Source organism: Saccopteryx bilineata, chromosome 8, assembly GCF_036850765.1.
Source record: "Saccopteryx bilineata isolate mSacBil1 chromosome 8, mSacBil1_pri_phased_curated, whole genome shotgun sequence".
Lineage (NCBI taxonomy): Eukaryota > Metazoa > Chordata > Mammalia > Chiroptera > Emballonuridae > Saccopteryx > Saccopteryx bilineata.
The window spans coordinates 74,512,981-74,529,675 of NC_089497.1; positions in this window are offsets into that span (position 1 = coordinate 74,512,981).

Below are 16,695 nucleotides of genomic sequence, written 5' to 3' on the forward strand. Positions count from 1 at the left end.
TGATCTCTGAGTTTCTTCTTCCTCTAATAACTGTGTTTAGACTTCAGCATGCCAGCTTCTTTCTTTACGTTTGCAAGTTTGCTCCTAGCCATGTCCATCACGTTCACTTTTCTGGTGTGTTCAGCCAGAGGCACCAGTGAATGATTGAGGCTCAGATAAATTCCCTCTGCTACTTACCTTTCTTGACTTTATTCCCCTCTCCCCACATGGTATCCTGATGAAATCAGATTAAAGTTAACATCCAGAAACCTTTTGAATGGAAAAAGAAGCTATCACAAGGGAAATCAGGGATGCTTTTAAAGAGATTAGGAGCTAATTATAGGCATGTAAGTCTCATGTGTTCTTTTTTTTCTTTTAGCATCAGCAACCTGCTGAATCACTGCCCAGTTGCCAGCTGCAAGTCCTAGCTCCAAAGTAAGTTTGGCCAATTCTGAAATTCTAGTTGACTAATCCAACCTTCATGTTCTCCCAGGACTTCCTTAAGCATCCAAAATTGCTTATCATGTAGATTCCCTCATCCTGAGATATCTGCACCTGTATGTAAAGGGCAAATAGGCAGAGAGGGCTCCTCTTAATCATGTCCAATTTCAGTTTCACATGCATGCAACTTACTAGGAGAGTAGTGTCTTAGATTTACCAACCTTCACAAAATCAAACCATAAACAACCATATTTCCAGGAAGCAAATGTCCACAGAACAAAGCCAGAAGAATCCTTCTGAAGTGTGGTCCTGTCAGACAATAGCAGAAGGAGCTGGTGCTCTAAGTCAGGCACAGTTTAATCAGCTTCAAGATTAATTCCATTGGCACAGAGAGCGAGTATTGCTTACTGCTATCAGGTAAGCACAGATAATTTTTTCTAGTCTAGTAAAAAAGATTGAGAGATTGGATTTTTCTTCTTTGTTCAGTCTTAGAATTTATATTGCCCTCTGTAGAGTCCATTTATCTTTCTCATTGAAGATACAGGATGTGTTTGCCCAGGTGGGTATTCTGGACATCTAGAAGCAAAATTTGAGGAGAAATTCAGTTTGCAAGATTGTTGGTTGTTCAGAAGTTGCCCGTGTACTTCCTCCATTAAATGTTCTGTTGGCACAGTTGAATTGAGAGTTTAAAGGTGACTTTTGCGAGGGGCTGGGGTGTGGAGGGAGATGGGCGGGGTTACAATGGAAAGAGGAGTAACATTACAGGGTATTAGAAAAATGCAAAAGATTCTAGAAAAGAAGCTGGTATAAGATACATTGTTCTGGTTCAAAGCTTAAATGTATAGTTCAGAAAGAAAATTATCAGGTTTTCTCTCTCTTTTTTGCTACAGTTGCCAACTAGACAAAGTTTGATTAAATCTGATTCCAAATTCTATTAAGACCTGATGGTAATTGGAATTCTTTAGCTTCTAGAAAGCGGACTGGTCAATTTTCACAGTGTACAATAGTCCTCTCACTTATCCAAGACCCCCAGTGGATGCTTTAACTCACATGGTACCAAGCTTTATATATACTTTGGGGTTTTTTTCTGTAAATACATATCTATAATAAAGTTTAATTTATGAATTAGGCACAGTAAAATATTAACAACATAACTAATAATAAAAATAGAACAATTATAACAATATACTGTAATAAAAGTTATGTGAATGTCATCTCTCTCTCAAAATACCTTATTGTACTGTGCACTTTTTCACTTAAAGGAAGTGCTTTATGACTTCTCTTTGGCATATCCAAACTGCCAGCATCTCTACTCTTGAGCCATTATTAAGTAAAATAAGGGTTACATGAACACAAGCACCAAAATAGTGACATTTGATCTGATGACCAAGTGGGCTACTAAGTGGCTAACAGGTAGAGTGTACAGTGCGGATACCCGGCACAAAGGAATGACTCAGGTCTCAGGTGGGATAGAGTAGGATGGGGAGAGATTTTTATCACACTGCTCAGAATGGTGTACAATTTAAAACTTATAAATTGTTTATTTCTGGAATATTCATTTAATATTTTGGACAATGGTTGACCACGAAGATAAGAGGTGACTACTGTAGAAGTATCTCTGAAGGACTTCCAGCACTCTTCCTTTCCAGGCTAAGAAAGGAGAAAAGAGGGGGGGCAGTGGATGGGACAATCCACCTAGAAACATTTGTCTTACAGGTTTTGTTTACTTTAGCAAACTGGTTCTTCATTGTTCTGTGCTCACTATAGAACCCTTTGCTGGTCATTGAATTTCTACTTTTTCATTCCTTGGTCAGTCATTTTTGCTTGTGTGTGTCTTTTAAATCATTTTATTATCTACTTTAAATGTTATTTTAAAACTTTCTTTTTATGGGAATAAGAGTCAATTTGCTAAATATTTTATACCTTCTTCATATACAAAGCTTATAATACTGTCTTGCTAAGAATTTAAAATATATATATTTTGTGTGTGTGTGACAGAGACAAAGAGAGACAGAGAAAGGGACAGATAGGGACAGACAGACAGGAAGAGAGAAAGATGAGAAGCATCAATTCTTCATTGTGGCTCCTTAGTTGTTCATTGATTGCTTTCTCCTATGTACTACAGCAGAGTGAGTGACCCCTTGCTCAAGCCAGTGACCTTGGCTTTAAGCCAGTGACCTTTGGGCCCTAGCCAGTGACCATGGGATTATGTCTATGATCCCATGCTCAAGGCAGTGATCCTGCACTCAAGCTGGTGAGCCCACACTCAAGTTGGCAATTTCAGGGTTTCAAACCTGGGTCCTTTATGTCCCAGTCTGATGCCTTATTCACTGTGCCACTGCCTAGTCAGGCTAAAAATATATTACTGATTACAACTTACACCAACTCCTTGAAGGCAAAGCAGGAGAGTAGTATATTAAATATTCTGGTCACATGTATTCACTAGCATGAAAAAATCAATAGAAACAATTAAAACTGTGTCAAACATAACAAAAAGAACAATTATCAATCAGATAGATGGTTATCATCTTGACAGTTTTAGATACAAATTAAGCCCAGAAAATACATTTGAATTCGTAAGACAGAAATACACTCTTCAAATATCAAAAGGTAGAATTTAATATTTTTAGTATATATTGTTTTATGTCTTATTAGAACTTGATATAAGGTACTCATGAGATCTCAGTTGAGCAATAAATAAATAAATAAGGAAGGTTATAGGGAGGGGAGGAGGATATAAGGAGGATAAATGGTGATGGACAAAGACTTGACTTGTTTGGTGAACACACAATACTGATCATGTGTTGTGGAACTGTGCATTGAAACTTGTTAACCAATGTTACCCCAATAAATTCAATAGAAAAAAATTAACAATAAATATAATGAATTGCTAATAGGGTGTGTACTTATGTCTGTCATTCATAGAAAACTTTATTATTTGGAAAACTTAAATATTCAAACATTAGCATATTACTTAACAACATGGGGGATAAACAGAGCACTAATGGTCAAACTGAGTTTTGATAGAATTCCCTGGATTGGTTCTAGCTTCAGAGTCTGTGGCCAGAGGTCTTTGAATGGAAGGAAAAAGAAGAAAACCTGAAATTTAGGGATATGGTGAATGCACTCTTTGTTGAAATGAGCATTAGACCACTCAAAGGTATTACTTATTTTTTTGTATTCTCAGTCTAGATGTATCAGGTATTTGGGCTTCCTTGATAAGTAACATAATATGTATATAATAAGGAAATAATAATACTAAGATAAATACATAAAAATGTGTTCAGGATGTTCATATTAAGCAATAGTATTAGTTATATCACTGACTAATGCTGACCTGTAAATTTGTTTAAATTAAATAAATGTATTTTTGTTAGTAACGATTCAATGTTGAGTCTTTCTTTCTAAGCCCTTCCAATTCCCCTCAAATGAAAAGTGAGAAAATTCACAACTTTTTATCCACTCTTCCAGTACTCCAAAGAAGTACTTATTTTAACTTAAATGAATCATTCTAACACTGTTTCATTGGGGTAGTGACTCCCCAGCTTCTCATTTCAGGAGCTACATTCTACCCATTCATGATGACCTGTGTCCTCCTAATGGATTGAAAAGTGATGGGGACATCTGTGTCTTTGCCTGTGTGCTCCCTCCACCTGAAAGGCTCATGGCCCTAAAGTTATTAAATGTTAATCATCCCTTAAAGCTTAGGTTAACAGCATGCTCATCTTGAAGATTTTGCTAGGCAGTCAATAATTAATGTTTATTTGTGTTTATTAAAATGTTGTGGCCAGATATAAAAATATTTTAACCATTTTTTAAACAATTTACTTCATATGGTTGCTGATTTCTAGCTGATGGTGTAAGATTTAAAATTAGCAATGAGTGTCAAAGATTTGAATTAAAGCTCCATACTGCCTCTATTAGTTAACTAAAAGGAGAATCCTAGGCTTCTATATTCCAAAGGTGGTTGCCTTTGTTTTTGCTTTTTTGTACATAATGTTTCAGTTTCTTTCTTTTCTTTCCTGTAATTTTGCGCAGCTGAGTTGGCTTATCTTCATGTGTGCCTTATTTTATCATGATTGCTATTTTCTAAGCCAACGATTTTTAACCAGTGTGTTGCAAGAGGCATACTGGTATGCCATAAGAATTTTTAAAACATGCAATTCCTGACTATTTAGTCAGGGATACTGATCTCTTTTCCTTTAGATTGTCAAATAAAATAACTGACAACAGCCAATACAACAATTGTCATTTGGTGAGAATAAATCAAAAATATACTTTTTTATCAGATAGGCAAAAAATCTATTTTTAGGTGTGCTGCAGAATTTTAGTAAATAGTTTATGTGTGCCATGAGATTGAAAAGGTTGAAAATCACTCTTTTAAGCCTTCATCACATGAGAAAGTAACCCACTGATGTATTAGAATCATATTTGAAAGCATCTCATACCCAAAAGCTATTCTTATATTTCTTTATTACAGCTCATTTTTTAACAATGGAAGTAAGCATTTTTGCTAAAGTAACTTGTGTTTTTGAGAATTTTTTTACATTTAAGAAAAACTATTTGAATATTGTTATTATCATTTGCTCATTACTGCTACTTCTTACACCATTTTATTTTTATAAATAAATTGCCTAAGATGGTGACTTTGGCTTCCCAGGAACCACTTATACTAACTTTCTGATTTTTTGTTAAGTCAGTAAACAAATAACTCTAAATTATCAAGGTATTATTAAGTTAAATGTGAAATGGAATCTTTAAAAAAGTGTAAGTTAGCAGGAGCCCTGGCCGGTTGGCTCAGTGGTAGAGCGTCAGCCTGGCGTGCAGGAGTCCCGGGTTCGATTCCTGGCCAGGGCACACAGGAGAGGCACCTATTTGCTTCTCCACCCCTCCCCCTCTCCTTCCTCTCTGTCTCTCTCTTCCCCTCCCTCAGCGAGGCTCCATTGGAGCAAAGATGGCCCGGACTCTGGGGATGGCCCTGTGGCCTCTGCCTCAGGCGCTGGAGTGGCTCTGGATGCAACGGAGTGACGCCCCAGAGGAGCAGAGCATCGCCCCCTGGTGGGCATGCCGGGTGGATCCCGGTCGGGCGCATGCGGGAGTCTGTCTGACTGCCTCCCCATTTCCAGCTTCAGAAAAATGAAAGAAAAAAAAAGTGTAAGTTAGCAGATGGCTTCTGAATTTCTCTTAGGGAGCAAATACTTTTGCAAAGAAAACTGCCTGTGGTGTGAAGATGAGAATTGAGGATTACAGTTCAAAAGGAAATATAGGAAAGTATTAGCTAAACTATTCAGTATGAAAGGTTATTACCAATTTGGGGGCTTCAGAGAGGAAGAGAAAAATAAAAGATGAATTAGCCAGAAGAGAAGCTCAGATGATACAGCAGATGACTGGAGCTTGAAGAGAGCTAGTTGGTGAATAATTCCTGCTCGCTGGCTGTTGAAGGAGTTTTAGGAAAAGGATTATGAAATGTTAAATTTTAGAATGTTTCTATGTAATTTTGTGGTGTTTAACTCCCCTCTTCCATTACATTAAGACTTCTGAGAATTCATCATGCAAATAATTGACACTTTGGAGAAATCAAGGAAAAGTCTTTGCTTCTCCCTGTTTTGTATAAGATAAAGCAAAAAGAAAAGTCCTTGGAAGTGAGATAGCAGTGAAACTCAGACTTCAGCAAGAATAGGAAATTGGACTTACTGGTGTTTGGGAAAATACCATGACTGTATGTCCTGGAAGGTGGGGTGGTGGGAAAAGGGAGTGGGTTTTCTACTTCCTGAAGAGATAGAAGGGTTGAGCTGGTTTTATGTTAATCTTAAAAAACAGTGTTAATTGACATTTGCAATACATCTATAAATAATAAATACCATATCTATAAAATTATCTTTAAATTTTTTTATTTTTATTAATTTCAATAGGGTGACATCAATAAATCAGAGTACATAGTTCAAAGAAAACATGTCCAGGTTATCTTGTCGTTCAATTATGTTGCATACCCATCACCCAAAGTCAGATTGTCCTCCGTCACCTTCTATCTAGTTTTCTTTGTGCCCCTCCCCCTCCCCCTTCATCTCTCCCTCCCCCTCCCATAACCACCACACTCTTGTCCATGTCTCTTAGTCTCGTTTTTTTGTCCCACCTACGTATGGAATCATATAGTTCTTAGTTTTTTCTAATTTACTTATTTCACTTCGTATAATGTTATCAAGATCCAACCATTTTGTTGTAAATGATCCGATGTCATCATTTCTTATGGCTGAGTAGTATTCCATAGTGTATATCTTTAAATTTTTTGTAGAAGATGGTGTTTTCAATACAAATATGTTTTTTTTTTCCAATTGGCATGTTTCTTATGTCTTTCATGTGTGGGCTAGAAGAATATCGTTATCTTTATTTTCAGATTTTGTAATTATATTTTTATACCATCATTTTAAGACTTAATTTTTTTAAAGCAGTTTTAGGTTTACAACAAAATTGATCAGAAGGTACAGAGATTTCACATATACTCCCTGCCCCAACACATGCACTATCTTTATTTTCAAAATGCAGACACCAGAATGTAAAGAGGGCCAGAGACTTTCTGAATCAATCTGTAAATTAGGAAAGGAATGGAGCAGAATCCAAAACCTACAACTCAGGTTCAGTGCCTAATTTGTAAATAATGCCTGTCAGTCCCCTAGCTGTGTGACCCTGGCCATGGAGCTTAGTAGCGTCATGCTTGTTTTTGTTGTTTGTTGGGGTTTATTTTTGTAAAAATGTAAATGATATTGAAGAGTTTTGAGAATTAAATAATATAACATCTGCAGAGCATTAAGTACCTAGAACCAAGTCAGCATGCAATGAATGCCAGTATTATTTATTTGCTTGCTTTTTAACTTTTCATTTGGAAAATAAGATTAATATTAGTAAAATTATTCACATTCCTTTCAATTCCTATCATTCAAGAAAGCATTGTCTATAAATATTTGAGAAGAATTTTTGGAAAAAAATTGTAAAGCATACCAGTTTTTCATCCCACATCAATTTCTATCTCATGGACACTACAATTTATATTGATGGCATAGAATCTACAGGGAAATCTCAAGTGACAGATGGACCTCAGATCTCTCAAATCTTCCTCTGGCTGATTACTATCCTGGGACTAAGTCAGCCTGGGTTTAGGCATAATCTTCCACAGCTGTCTCACAAACTGAGAACTCAGTTTTTAAAAATCCATAGAATCTGATGGTAGAAGAGCCAAAGTCAGAGTCTGCATATTAAGTTATAATGGTGCTGCCCCATATTTTCTTAGAAAAATTTCTTGTATCATCAAGATTTAGGTATCAAAGTTTAGGACTTCCTCCACCTTCTTGAATGTAGCTTATATATATCATACATTACAGATAACGAAAGGGACCTTTTATTGTGGTAGAAAGCAACTCCTTAAAATTGAGAAAATTGAGTCCCAAGGATATTAGTAACTTATTCAAGTTGTAAAGCAAGTCACAGGCTTTTTTCTAATGCAGAAAGGGTAGAAGACTAATATGATCACCAATAATGACAGGTAATTATTTTTTTGTATAATTATTGAAGTCTAATCGACATATAATAAAGTACATATATTTCAAGGTTATATTTTATAAGTTTTTATATATGTATAGTCTCATAAAACATTACCACAATCAAAATAATGAACATATTCATCACTCCAAAAAGTTTGTTTTTGTTTCTTCCTTTCCTCCTGCTCCTCCTTGTCACTTGCAACCTTCTCCTCTGTCATCCCAAGGCAACCACTGCTCTTCTTTCCATTATTATAGTTTAATTTGCATTTTCTAAAATTTTTAAGAATAAAATTACATAGTATCTATATTTTGTCTGGCTTCTTTCACTTCAAAAAATTATTTTGAGATATAGCTCTGTTTTGCATGCATCAATAGCTGTACCCTCTTATGGTTGAGCAGTATTCCATTCTGTGGCTATACCACAATTTGTTAACTCATTTGCCTAGTGGACAGGTTGTGATGGTAGACATTTGGGTTGTTTCCACTTTGTTTGTATGTTATTTTGGCTATTAAAAATTAAGTGTCTATGAGCACAGTGTGAAAGTCTTTGAGTTAACATTTGCTTTTGTTTTTCTTGGGTAAATACTCAGAAGTGGGTGAAATGTTTGACTGATATGGTAGATTTGTATTTAACTTTTTAAGAAACTGGCAAACTATCTTCCAAAGTAGTTATGTCATTTTTCATTTTCACCAGCAGTATACGTGAGTTCCAGCTGCCCCGTGTCTTCACCAGCCTTTGTGTAGCCAATCGTTTTTATTTTAGCCATTGTAGGGGATGTATAGGGGTATGTCATGCAGCTTTTATTTGCATCTCACTGATGATTGGTGATATTAAACATATTTTCATGTGCTTATTTGCTTTTATTTATCTTTTTTGATGAAATGTCTGTTAAAATCTTTGCCCATTTTTAAAATTGGGTTGTCTTCATATTACTGAGTTGTAAGTACTTTTTCCATATGCTGGATAAAAGTTCTTTGCCAGCAACTTTTTCTTGCTTCTTCATACTGGTGAGAACTTCCAGTACACTGTTGAATAGAAGTGGTGAGATCTGACATTGTTACTTTGTTCCTGACTTTAGGGGTAAGTCTTTCACCACTAAGATGATGCCCTTTACAGGCTGAAGAAGTTCCCTTATATTTATTGATCAAGAGGTGTTTTTTTCTACAACAAAATTCCCTTGGTGCCATGGAGAGAGCTCAGCTGTGACATTTAGCTTTCCCATAGGCATAGAACCCTGTATGCAAAACTAAAAGCAGAGGCATGTAGTAAAATCAAGTTGTACTGACCAAACTGAAAGCAAAGTTTTGCTTCTAAGAAGAATGAAAAAAATATTAATATATGTGCCTATGTTCTTCTTTCCATGCTTATGGTAGAAATGAACAATTGACAGCATCCTTTACCAGGGAACCCAAATACAGAGACTGGATTATCACAGGGTCTAGAGTTGACACAAATGATGGATATTTCCATCCCTGCCCTGAAATATTTCTAAATAAAATATAAGAAAAATTTAGTTGTGTGGAAAAATACACATGGTTTCTGGATATGGTCAGTAAGCAACTTCAGGGAATCATCTGTCAGCTTTGAGAGCCTCTTCATAACCATTTCTCTAAACAACCATGTGGAGAGGGCAAAGATTGGGAGAATCAACATTGTGGAACCATGTGACGTTTCAGATGAAAGGCTCCTTTGAGATCATCTAACTCACATGTTTTCAGACTTTACTGCTCCTAACTTTAGAACATTTTATTTTAAAGAACCCCACAAAAATGTCCAATATAAAAGCTAGCTAACAGAAGGAGCATTATAGTTTCCCCACACTCCAGTCTTTCATATCTTGAGAGCCGCTGAGATGTCATTGAAAATGTTAATGCTCTATTGAGCAAAGTGTTAAAACCACTAATCTTGTCCAACTTCACTTAATGAATGTTAAAGTGTGAGGAGTGATATCAAGTGCTTAAGATCACTAGGTAGGTGTCACATAACTGAGACTTGACACACCACTTGATCCTGGTCTGATACTATTTTCTGCACCACATGCACACAAAGAAAATATTTCCATTATATACATGTCAGTCAGTGATAATAATAAAACCTCATAGACACATAATACTTACAAAGCACTCTCACTTATGATCTTATTTGGCTCCCATAAAATCTTCATTTCCAAATTAGAAAACTGAATCTCAAAGAGAAATAACTTACTTGCCCAAGGTCACAAAGCTGGTATGCTGTTAGATCAGGACTCAAGTACAACTATACATATATGTAAGCCAAAGCACAATGCATTTGCTGTACCCAAAGAACTCCAGGGCTCACAGATGGCAAAGCTCCCGACTCATGTATCCAGCCATTCGTAGGACATCTCCATCTCTACCTCTGATGCCCCATAGGTACCCCTTACTCATCATATGCAAAGTTGAAGTAACATCACTTCTATCCCCTCAAACATATATAGGTGACAGCTGTGCATTTTTTAAAAAAAGTCTCCACAAGCAGTAATAATATGCAGCTATGATGGTGAAGCACTGACTTAGAGAATAGAACCTCAGCTCCTCAGCACAGAGCCCAAAGCCTCTGATAATTCTAGGCCCGCCTCTCGAATCTGATTCTCTGATACTCCATGTATGACACTTTGTACTCCAGAATCATAATATCTGAAGTTTCTTGAACTCGATGTATCCCTTCACTATATGTTCCTTCTGTTGTCTCATGTACCAAAAAAGCTCTTATTTATCATTCAAGACCCTGCTTTAAGCAGCGTCTTTTGGGTGAAGATGTTCCTGACTTTTCCAGGCAGAGTACAAAGGCTCATTCTTATGGTTCCATTTAACCATGGATATCATTCTACTTTGCATTTATAATAATGCCTCACTTAAACAATTGTCTCCCTTATTGGACTATTGGCAGAGCCATGTCTTGTTCACATTTTTTGCATAAATAAGGATGAAGTTTTTTCTATTACCACCATTTCTCATTTTCCTCCCTTTGACTCTATACAAGTTTTCTTGACTTTGTAGGATTGTTCTTTCTCCTGTACGTAAGGAAACATGAACATAGCTCAAGAGAATCTCCTGCATATTATCCATATCAAAATTGTAGGTACTGGCAACAAAAGCAAATAAAGTTAGCAATCTGAGACCACAGTCTGAATCACTGTTAGTTGATCAATTAAATAAAATGTACTTATTATGTCTGTTGTATGCTTGGCCCTATACTAGGCATTGCAACATTACAAAAACATGTACTCTCTGCCTGAAGTTGCTAACTTTCTAATTTACCACCTTGATCCATATAAAGAACTTGAGGTATGTCAAGTACATTTGCAACTTAACTGATGAATAGACAGAGAGCAGATAACATTTATCCCCCAAAGCCTTAAACTAAGAAGTATAAGCAATACTTTATATGATTTGTTTACAGGGGTCTTCAAACTTCTGGTGGATGCCTATAATTTCTCCATTATAATCTCATCTATTGATAAAAGGGATTGATTTCTGTTAAAAATGCAAATAACCCCCAAAGGAAAAACATTACATTATTGTTAATTAAATATGTTTTTCTGTTAATGAAGGTTTTCAGGAGGACAGAGTATGAAAACAATAGGGAATGTAGAAAAGAGGCATTGAAAACTGAGCAAAAAGTTGAATAGAATGCTGAGAAGATGGTCCCATGGGGCTTAGTCAAATAAGTTAGGAATTATTGTTTTAGATGAACAAAATCAAGGTGGGTTATTATGTAAGGATAGAAGAATACTAAAATGCAACATTAGACTTCTATCGAACTGTTAAAAGTGTTATTCTAAAATGGTGTATTACTTCTTAAGATGATATGGAATAAGAAAGATGTTCAGAATAGATAGCAAAGTAAAAAATTTATATTATAAAATAGCATGTAAAGTCCTATACTTGAGAAAAGGTATATATGCATACATAAATTTACATAGTAAAAGAATCTAACCCTGATGTTAACAGTGCCTGTCTTTGCAGGGGTGAGAAGAAGATAATATGAACATTTATTGTAAGAAAATGCAAATTATTGTAAGAAAATTCAACATCTAACCACCAAAGACAGTAGGAAATGGTGCCAAGAGCCAAAACAGATGATATACAAATGTGAGGAAAACTTCATATGTAAGTGAAACTGGTCACCCTAGTCACACCTCTAATGTAAAATTCAAAAATGATTGCATTGCAACACGTATTTATTATGACATTTAATCAATTTGTATGTTCATCTATTCTTGTCTTATTTATCCCCCCTCCGTGAACCCGGAGGATCAGATTCTGGGAGCTCATTCAATTTCTGCAGAAACTAATTCAAGGAAACCGTAGATCAGAGATTAAAATCTCCTCACATAGTGTTGGATTCTCATTTCTCTAAGCTGAGTGTCAATGGCATTATAAAACACAAAAGTTTAATTTTTCCACTAGCTCCTAAACTGCCTGCTACAAGTAGAATCAAAATTTAACAAAAGAGGCAAATCAGAAACAATACAAAGATCTCTGTGGTGCATTAATACTAGGAGGAATTTAAATGCCACAGGCAAATATCAAATGACATTTACAAAGCAGATATCTTGTCTAATTCTTCTGTGGGCTAATGCGGTAATTATAGACTTTATACTTTCCAACAAAATAATCTTCAAGAATAAAGCTGCCAGGAAAATTTCAATCATAGAGGAAAAGCCACAAAAAATTATTGATATAAAGTTCAGAGTGTTGATTCTGCTGGTAGTCACTGACTGATTATTTTCCTCTATAAGGATGAATGTGAGAAGTACCTGTGTAGAATAAATATTCTTATCTATATCTGTATGCATATCTGGATACGCATCTGTCTATCTATCTCCTTTGGACTTCAGTCTGACATACTGAATACTCTGTTGCTATAGAAAATTGAGAGCACCAGCTCGAGGGCATATCCAGGTTATAACCAAAGACTACACCTTAACAAGTAAAGCAATACTCTAAAACAATTCTGCTTAATAGGACATTTGGCAAAGATGGACGTGATCTATATCTGTGCTGTCCACTATAGTAGCCACTAACCACATGTAGCTACTGAGCATTTGATATGTGGTTAATGTGACTGAGAACTGATTTAATTTATCTTATTTAATTTTAGTTAATTTAAATAGCCAGACTTATCTATTGACTACCTGCTGGGGAAAAGCTCCAAAAGTCTAAATTCAGGATCTATTCCAAAGAACCTACACATAACCTTATGCAAAGTCAGTAGAGCTTTAATAGGAGAAACTTATATACACAGGCACAGCAGCTGCTCTGGCATTGGCAAGCTGGGCAAAATCCACACCCTTCCCAGAACTCCCTTTTAATAGGGGGTTAGTAGCAAATTGTATGGTGGGTAGTTACATAGACCACTAGAAAGAACAATGCATTTCTAAGTTAGAAGAGAATATCAGGCTGTTGTTACACTTTATATATTCATTAACCTCACTCCTGGGACATGATGTTTGTCCTTGGGCAACAGCATTCTGGCTTTTGGCTATCAGTGCAGTCAACCCAATGTAAGGTTGCAGAGAGTCACAAACAGTCATAGAGAGTACAGCACTTCCCAGACATCTATGTTGCTGGAGCCATATTACATCTCTGCATCCCAGTCTGACATTCTATCCACTGCACCACCACCTGGTCAGGCCATATTACATCTCTATAGTGAGTTCCCCTACACTACTATATTGGGTAGTGTGGCTCTAAAGTGAAGAAGGTTATGAAATGACATTGATGAAATGCAGTCCAAGTAAGGAAGCTTCCATTTGCTTATCAATTGCTTGTATATGAACAAGCTGAGCTTTTCTTCCCTTCTAAAGATTTAAACCATCTACATATATTGGTGACAGGGAAGAAATTGGGTGGAAGACACATTTAGGGAAATTTGGGATTGTTTCTTAAAGGGGAGGACTGTATGTTACTCAGCTGTACTTGCAGTAAATAGCTCAATGGCTAGAACAGAATAGGTGATTGTTATTTGTTTTTTAATATCTTGTATAAGGTGCTTCTGGTTTTCCAAATGGGAGACGAAAGCAGACATCTGAATTCCAAAACAAACAATCAAGAAAACAATAAATTATGTTCTCTTTTCCGTAAGCCACAGTGCTATTGAGCCCAGGGATGAGCAGCAAAATAGCAATGCAGGTTGGAGGCAGCTAAGACCCACTGAAGTTATCCTTGCAGGAATGAGTAGAGCTTATGTTGTCAAAATACTGACAACATTCAGAAGGAAAAAAATGTCAATTGAATGATAAATTTAAGCTAACAGAAATATTGCAATGTAAACTGATAAAACATTAGAATACAATAAATGTAATAAAATGATGTGTTCTGTATATGAATATAATTCTTCTCTTAAACCCAACAGGCCAGTGGGTGACAGATCATGTTCTTTGACATATGAGCTTCCCTGTCCCCCCATGTAAAACCCTGAGACCACTACTCACTGGTCACTGAGCATGTGACGTCTGTCATCAAGAAGATACCACTTCATGTTCTCCATAGCTGAGACAGATGCAAAGCCTTGTTCCCAGAGACTGGGACAATCACTTTCTGCTGCAATGATGGGGCTCAGATGGGGCTCAGATGTGTTGGCTAGGCATGTGTGTTGTAGTAAAAGCAGCATTCAACAGGGAGTCATGTGGTCTGAGTTTAAAAAGTCAAGGCCTGACCCTCATTGGTTGAGCTTCAGCACATTCCTGAACTTCAGTTTCATCTGTATAATGAGTGTAATAAAATTGTTTATGGCTTAAACTACTTACTTGGTTTTCTTTTCTAATAACATTATAGACCTTTTCATTCATATTGTATTTACTCCTTTAGCAGAGAGCAGAAAAAGAAAACACTGTTGCTTAAAAACTGAAATAGCTCCCTCATTCATTTAAAAAATATTTGAGCATCCACTACTGTACCAAAGTTGGTTGCTTAGAAAGAACAAGACACTAGTCTCTGTCTCACATGTAAACTGCTAAATCAGACTTAAACTGTCTTACATGTAAACTGCTAAATCAATTAAATGCTTTCTAAGTAGAATAACTAATAACATGGCATGGCAGCTCAGGGAAACAATTTATCTTAACAGCAACTCGAAAGTCAGGTGTAATACTGATTCTCAGTTTAATGAAACTTTTAACACTGAAGTAGGAGAAAAAATTTAAAGGTTAGAGATTTGAGAATAAATGGCTCTACCACAGCCTTTCTGTAAGGCCCTTTGCTACTCTTCACACTGTGTTCTCAATGGTTAAAACACCAGACTCAAGCCAGATTACCTGAATTGTAATCCTGCTTTTGCCATTTACCTTGAGTAAGCACCGATCTCTCTATGCTGTAGTTTTCTTATCTGAAAAATGAGGATAATAATGGTTCCTATCTTTTTAAGGTTGTTATGAGGAAATAATCTATCAATATATGCAAAAAAAAAGTATTTGAAAAGATTGCCTGACACATAGTGTTATGTAAGCCCTAGCTACTGTTACTCTCAGTGGCTCTTAGTTTCCTTATATCTAAAACAGGAATGACAATACTGGCCTCACCAATGTGTTGTCAGAATTAAATGAGATCATTTAACTACCTGGCACAAAGTAAACATAACATATCTGTTCTCTTCTGACTTTCTTAAGAGAACATGTATTTCCTCAGTTTAAAATAGACAATAATGTATATACACAAAAATGTTAGCTTATGGTTGCCTTTTTAAAAATTGCCATCATGAAGCTATAGAAATTCGTGAACATATTGATAAAAATATTGGTTCACTTTTGCTGGGCAATGTATTACTTACCATATGTCCAACTTCCAAAGTTATTCAAGTTCCTCAAAATGACATGGCAAATTTCCATGGTAGACTTAGTGAAGCCTTTACAGAGGCTTATTTATGTCATTATTTTAGAATAAAGCAATCCTGTTGATATCTGTAAAGCTTTGAAACACTCAGTTCTTCCACCCACTCTAATGGCTTTAAAGTCTGTAAGCCTGTCAAGAAACTGTTGTTTTGCATTTCACTTTGGAATTATCCAAGCTAGTGAATGAGGAGGACTGCATTAAAGAGCCTTTATAATAACAGTAATAAAACACTCATACATTTGGAGATAAACTAGCTTTAAAAATTAGTTTTGGCTGAAAACTTATTCTTTTACATTAGCATATATTTTGAACAGAGTCCCCCACATAGGCATGCAAATGTTGAGTGTGGGCAGTAGTATTTTTTAATAGATTTTATTCTTTAGAATAGTTTTAGTTTTATGGCAACATTAAGCAGAAGATACAGAGCTTTCTCATGTAACCCCTGCCTCACACATGCATGGAATCCCCCATTATTAACATCTGCCACCAGAGAGTTTGTTTATTAGAATAATGAACCTGCTTTGATGCATGATGATCACCCAAAGTCCACAGTTCACATTAGGGCTCACTTTGGTGCTATGCATTCCATGGATTTGGACAAATTATAATGACATGTATCCACCATTGTAATATCAATTGAGGAGTTTCATTGCTCCAAATATATTCTATATTCTGCCTATGTATCTCTCTCCCTCACCCAACCTCTGGCAACCACTGATCTTACCACTGTCTCCATAGCTTTGCCTTGATAAAATTATGACTGACATAATTAACCAGGACATAATCTATGGTGAGGAACTCCATAGTCTGTGAGAGGAACTCTTACACTCCAAGTCATCTTGAGACCCCTACAAAAGAAATCTCTGTTGACAGCATAGCTGTA